We start from the raw sequence: 7,281 nt of genomic DNA, 5'->3' as shown, positions 1-7,281 counted from the left end.
CATGAGAAGAGAGGTCTGTTGCCAACCACAAGGCACAGTCTGAGTGCCTAGGCCTGGCAGGGATCCCAGCCCAGGGGTTTTCAAACTGGATACCTCGAGGCTCCAGGGTAAGCGTTCTCAGCTAGCTGTGTATCAGAGCCACCTGGGCAGCCTTAAAACTTGCTGTGCTTTGGCCCCATCTCCAGAGATTCTGGAATAAATGGTCCTATATGGGGCCTTGGTTAGTGTAACCCACAGCCAGGGTTAGAATCATTGTTCCGGGGTGCCCAGAAAGGCCCTAATGATAGGAAGAAGAACTCGTACCCCTTCCACAGTAGTACCTCTCCCTCTCTCTTTTTTTTTTTTTTTGAGACGGAATTTCGCTCTTGTTGCCCAGGCTGGAGTGCAATAGCACGATCTTGGCTCACTGCCACCTCCACCTCCCAGGTTCAAACGATTCTCCTGCCTCGGCCTCACAAGTAGCTGGGATTACAGGTGCCTGCCACCACGCCCGGCTAATTTTTGTATTTTTAGTAGAGACAGGGTTTCACCATGTTGGCCAGGCTGGTGGCAAACTCCTGACCTCAGGTGATCCACCCACCTCGGCCTCCTAAAGTGCTGGGATTAAGGCGTGAGCCGCTGCACCTGGCCGTACCTCTCCCTTTTTTCCAATATATTTTTTTTTCACAAATTATTATTATTATTATTATTATCATTATTTTGAGACAGAGTCTCACTCCGTTGCTCAGGCTGGAGTGCAGTGGTTCGATCTCAGCTCACTGCAACCTCTGCCTCCTGGGTTCAATCGATTCTCCTGCCTCAGCCTCCTGGGATTACAGGCATGCACCACCACGCCCGGCTAACTTTTGTATTTTAGTAGAGATGTGGTTTCGCCATGTTGGCCAGGCTGGTCTCAAACTCCTGACCTCAGGTGATCCTCCTGCCTCGGCCTCCCAAAGTGCTGGGATTACAGGCATGAACCTGGGTAATTTTTTTAGTATTTTTAATGGAGACGGGGTTTTACCGTGTTGGCCAGGCTGGTCAGGAACTCCTGACCTCGAGTGATCCGCCTGCCTTGGCCTCCCAAAGTGCTGGGATTACAGGCATGAGCCACCATGCGTGGTCAGTCCTGCCCAGTTTTCAAGGATCTCTATCCTGTCTGTCCCATCCTTCCATAGCCCCAGCCCACCCAGAACCCTCTCACAGTGGACCCCAGTCTCCCAGAGGCGCCACCAGACTGCCTGCTCCCGTGGAATGCACTTTACCCTCAGCGGCCACGCTGGCCTCCCTGAAAACTTCCACACTGCTCACAACCCCCAGCCCTGCATCAAATGATGATCAAGAATTTGGGCTTTGGAGTTGGGCTACCTGGTTTCAATCAAATCCTGGCTTTGTCTCTTACTGGATCATGGGCAAGTTATTTAACCTCTCTGTGCCTGTTTTCTCATATTTTATTTATATATTTATTTTTTGAGTTGGAGTCTCACTCTGTCGCCCAGTCTGGAGTGCAGTGGCGCGATCTCCACTCACTGCAACCTCTGCCTCCCGGGTTCAAGCGATTCTCCTGCCTCAGCCTCCAGAGTAGCTGGGACTACAGTCCCCCTGGGCTAATTTTTTTATGTTTTTAGTAGAGACGGGGTTTTACTATGTTAGCTGGCATGGTCTCGAACTCCTGACCTCAGGTGATCCGCCTGCCTCAGCCTCCCAAACTGCTGGGATTACAGGTGTGAGCCACCGCACCTGGCCGCCTCATCTTTTAAATGCAGTAAATGTATTTTATTGACTCTATATAACGTTTTAAATCTGTTTACATTTGAACATCTCTGAAGTCAGAATGCATCTTAAACTGAAGGTATGCCATGGCTTAATGGATAGTATTTTTTTCTTAGTATATAAAATAATGGTATATCAGCAGGGCACGGTGGCTCACAACTGTAAAACCAGCACTTTGGGAGGCCAAGGCAGGTGGATTACTTGAGGTCAGGAATTCAAGACCAGCTGAAAAACATGATAAACCTCCATCTCTCCTAAAAATACAAAAATTAGCCAGGCGTGGTAGCAGGTGCCTGTAATCCCAGCTACTCAGGAGGCTGAGGCAGAGGAATCGCTTGAACCTGAGAGGCAGAGGTTGCAGTGAGCTGAGATTATGCCACCGTACTCCAGCCTGGGCAATAGAGCGAGATTCCGTCTCAAAAATAAATAAATAAATAAATAAATTTAAATATTAAAAAATTAAATAAAATAATGGTATATATTACAATTGATGATATATTACAATTCATGATAAATTCAATGAAATTCAGTAGTAGTTACTTTATGGGATTGCTGTGAAGTCTAAATAAGCTAATATAAAATGCTTGGGGCCAGGCACAGTGGCTCACACCTGTAATCCCGGCATGTTGGGAAGCCAAGGCAGGAGGATTGCTTGAGCCCAGGGGTTTGAGACCAGCCTAGGCAACATAGTGAGACCCCATCTCTACAAAAGAAATTAAAAATTAGTGGGGTGTGTTGGCTGGGCACGGTGGCTCATGCCTGTAATCCAAGCACTTTGGGAGGCCAAGGTGGGTAGATCATGAAGTCAGGAGTTCAAGACCAGCCTGACCAACATGGTGAAACCCTGTCTCTACTAACAATACAAAAATTAACTGGGCATGGTGGCACATGCCTATAATCCCAGCTACTTGGGAGGCTGAGGCAGGAGAATTGCTTGAACCTGGGAGGCGGAGGTTGCAGTGAGCAGAGATGGCGCCACTGCACTCCAGCCTAGGGGATAGAGCAAGACTCCGTCTCAAAAAAAACAAAAAAAATATAGCTGGGTGTGATGGCACATGCCTGTGGTCCCAGCTACTCAGGAGGCTGAGGTGGGAAGATCGCTTGAGCCTAGGAAGTCGAAGCTGAAGTGAGCTGAGATCACACCACTGCACTCCAGGTTAGGACAGAGTGAGACCCTGTCTTAAAAAAAGAAAGAAAGAAAGAAAGAAACACAAACTCCAACAATCTCTTGTGCCACATGCTTATGAAGAGCTTACTAGGGGAATGTATATCACAAGGGTTCAGAGAAGGGACTGGGGTTGTCAGGGACACAACCTGGAGGCTGCCATGTGCTAAACACTGTGGAAACAAAGATAAACCATTAGGTGGCCAGGCACAGTGGCTCATGCCTGTAATCCCAGACTTTGGGAGGCCAGGGCAGTTGGATCACCTGAGGTCAGGAGTTCGAGATCAGCCTGGCCAACATGGTGAAACCACGTATCTACTAAAAATACAAAAATTAGCCGGGTGTGGTGGCAGGTACCTGTAATCCCAGCTACTCGGGAGGCTGAGGCAGGAGAATCTATTGAACCCAGGAGGAGGGGGTTACAGTGAGCCAAGATTGCGCCACTGCACTCTAGCCTGGGTGATGGAGCGAGACTCGGTCTCGAAAACAAACAAACAAAAAACCTGTTAGCTGTGGGTTTAATAGGGCAGGGCATGGTTCGGAGGGAAGATGGATTGGTAAAGAAACAGCACCACCTTGATGTGACACAGCTGAGGGACATCTAGAGAAGGGACACCCCCAGGGGCTCAGAGAAGGATTCTCAGAAGAGGTTGTGCCTGAGCCAAAGGAGAAAGACACCCCAGGTATAAGGACAAGCCTGGGCAATGAGAGATGAAAAAGCAGGAGGTGTTTGGGCAGCTACAGGTGATTCAGTGTGGCCGTGGGGGATGCGTTGGGTGGGCAGTGCTGAGAGAGAAAGCCACAGGGACGTGTGGGGGCCAGATTCCAGGAAGTATTATACAGGTAGGTCACTTGCTAACTGATGAGAAGCAGGCATGTGGGCATGGCAGGAAGAGAAGGAAGAGAATGGCCAGGATACAGCTGGCACTGCCATGAAGCTCCATAGAGTTCTCAGAGGGGTGACGGGCTCAGGGAGGAAGGTGAGCTTGAACATACAGAATCTGAGATGCCCGGGCAGGGGCATTCAAGTGGAGATTCCAGGTAGGGCTACCTTTGAACAGCTCTGGCCTGAGGAGCAGATAGAACAAGTGGGAGCTACTGATGGAGAGCCCTGAATGTCAGGGTAAATAGAGGCCAGGCCAGGCACGGTGGTTTACCTCCGTAATCCCAGCACTTTGGGAGGCCGAGGCGGGCGGATCACCAGGTCAAGAGATCAAGACCATCCTGGCTAACACAGTGAAACCCTGTCTCTACTAAAAATACAAAAAATTAGCCAGGCATGGTGGCGCAGGCATGTCTTTAAATAAGAGATAACAGCTAATGCTGAATGAGTGACAGTATACGTGGGGCACAGTCTCAAGCATTTTGTTTATTTATTTATTTATTTATTTTATTATTATTATTTTTTGAGACAGAGTCTCGCTTTGTCGCCCAGGCTGGAGTGCAGTGGCGCGATCTTGGCTCACTGCAAGCTCCACCTCCTGGGTTCACGCCATTCTCCTGCCTCAGCCTCCGGAGTAGCTGGGACTACAGGTGCCCGCCACCACGCCCGGCTAATTTTTTTTGTATTTTTAGTGGAGACAGGGTTTCACCAAGTTAGCCAGGATGGTCTCGATCTCCTGACCTTGTGATCCGCCTGCCTCGGCCTCCCAAAGTGTTGGGATTACAGGCGTAAGCCACTGCGCCCAGCCTATTTATTTATTTATTGAGACAGGGCCTCACTCTGTAGTCCAGGCTGGAGTGTACTGGTGCAGTCACAGCTCACTGCAGCCTTAGCCTCCCCGGCTCAAGCAATCCTCCTACCTCAGCCTCCCAAGTAGCTGGTCTATAGGCACATGTCACCACACCCGGCTATTTTGAAATTTTTGGTAGAGACTATCTCACTATGTTGCTCATTCTGGTCTTGAACTCCTGAGCTCAGGTGATCCGCCCACCTCGGCCTTCCAAAGTGTTGGGATTACAGGCAAGAGCCACAGCACCGGGCCTGTGTTTCTTTCTGTGCACATAAAGCCAGTCTACTGGAGTATGGTCTGCAGGGCTGGTTTTTCTGAACACCTCCCAAACAAGGGAGGCTGCTGTGGGTGCAGAAACGTTTTTAAATGGCCCCCAAATCCTCTCTGACCTGCCTTCCATGGAGAGGCAGGTTCTACGGATCCTTCCCTTGAATCTGGGGTCTGTGTCTGGCTGACCAATAGAATGTGGGAGAAGTGACACTATGCCACTTTCTGGGCCCACCCCTTAAGGAACTGGCAGCTTCCGCTGTCTCTTGGGGTACTCAGTCTGGAACCTAGTCACCATCTCTGAGGAGGCCCAGGTTTCAGGAAGGGTCCCTATGAGGGGTCCCAACCAAACGCCAGCATCTCCTGAAACACATACGAGTGATATTGCAGCGCTCAGATGTCCAGTTACCTCCAGACTTTTATTTTCCTACTAAGACCCCAGATATTGTAAAGCAGAGATTAACCATCCGCACAGTGTCCTGCTGGAATTCCTGACTCACAAAGTCCAGGAGAATGATCAAACAGTGATTTTTATGCCACTAGGTATTATTCCTTCAAAACAGATAACTGGTTCAGTGGGACAGAAAAAGGAGCCTAGGACGTGGCACTAAATGTCTTGGGTTTATGACATGGCTGGCCAGGTGCATCCTAGCCATGTGCACGGGGCACATTACTTCAGCAAGCTGAGCCTCAGTCCTACTGCCTGCAAAATGGAGTTAATGATGGCTAATGTGTACGGAGACAGCGTGTCAGACAGTCTAAGCATTTTTATTTTTGAGATGGAGTCTCGCTCTGTTGCCCAGGCTGGAGTGCAGTGGCACGATCTTAGCTCACTGCAGCCTCCGTCTCCCGGGTTCAAACAATTCTCCTGCCTCAGCCTCCCAAATAGCTGGGATTACAGGCGTGTGCCACCATGCCCGGCTAACTTTGTATTTTTGTAGAGATGGAGTTTCACCATGTTGGCCAGTCTGGTCTTGAACTCCTAATCTCAGGTGATCCACCCACCTTGGCCTCTCAAAATGCCGGGATTACAGCCGTGAGCCACCATACCTGGCCCATTCTAAGCAGTTTATGCACTGTATTAGTTATCTGTAGCTATGTAACATGTTTTTCTAAAACTCAGGGGCCTAAAGGAATAACTATTTTCTCACAGTGCCTGTGGATTAGAAATTTGGGGCTGAGTGGGGTGGCTCACATCTATAAATCTCAGCACTTTGAGAGGTCAAGGTGGGAGGATTGCTTGAGGCCAGGAGTTCAAGGCAAGTCTGGACAACAGAGCAAGACTGCATCTCTAATATACATATATATATATTAGCCAGGCATGGTGGTGTGTGCTTATAGTCCCAGCTACCTGGGAGTGAGGCAGAAAGATCGCTTGAGCCTGGGAGGTCGAGGCCTCAGTGAACCATGATTGTGCCATTGCACTTTAGCCTGAGTGACAGAGTAAGACGCCGGGTCTAAAAAAAGAACAAAAAAGGCCGGGCACAGTGACTCATGCCTGTAATCCCAGCACTTTGGGAGGCTGAGGCGGGCAGATCACCTGAAATCAGGAGTTCGAGAACAGCCTGTCTAACATGGTGAAACCCTGTCTCTATTAAAAATACAAAAACAACCGGCCATGGTGGTGGGCGCCTATAATTCCAGCTATTCGGGAGGCTGAGGCAGGAGAATTGCTTGAACCCGGGAGGCAGAAGTGGCAGTCAGCCAAGATCGCACCACTGCACTCTAGCCTAGGCAACAGAGTGAAATTCTGTCTCAAAAAAAAAAAAAAAAAAAAAAAAAAAGAAAGAAAGAAAGAAAAGAAAAGAAAAAAGAGCAGGGCGCGGTGGCTCACGCCTGTAATCCCAGCACTTTGGGAGGCCGAGGTGGGCGGATCACGAGGTCAGGAGATCAAGACCATCCTGGCTAACATGGTGAAATCCCATCTCTACCAAAAATACACAAAATTAGCCGGGCGTGGTGGCGGGCACCTGTAGTCCCAGCTACTCGGGAGGCTGAGGCAGGAGAATGGTGTGAACCTGGGAGGCGGAGCTTGTAGTGAGCTGAGATCTCGCCACTGCACTCCAGCCTGGGCGACAGAGCAAGACTCTGTCTCAAAAAAAAAAAAAAAAAAAAAGAACAGAAAAGAAAAATTTGGGAGCGTGGTTCTGGCTCAGGGTCTCCCATGATGCTGTATCCAAGATGTCAGTCAGGGCTGCAGAAATGTAAGGTTTGACTAGGGCTGGAGGATCAGGTTCCAAGATAGGCACACTTGTATGCCTGGCAAGTTGGTGTTGGCTGTGAGCAGGATGCCTCAGTTCCTTGACACGTGGAGCTCTCCATAGGGCTTCTTGAATCTTCTCCTTTTTTTTTTTTTTTTTTTTT

The sequence above is a fragment of the Macaca thibetana genome, chromosome 16, assembly GCF_024542745.1.
Source record: "Macaca thibetana thibetana isolate TM-01 chromosome 16, ASM2454274v1, whole genome shotgun sequence".
Classification (NCBI taxonomy): Eukaryota; Metazoa; Chordata; class Mammalia; order Primates; family Cercopithecidae; genus Macaca; species Macaca thibetana.
The sequence above is the reverse complement of the archived record's forward strand: the minus strand, read 5'-3'. Positions refer to the sequence as shown.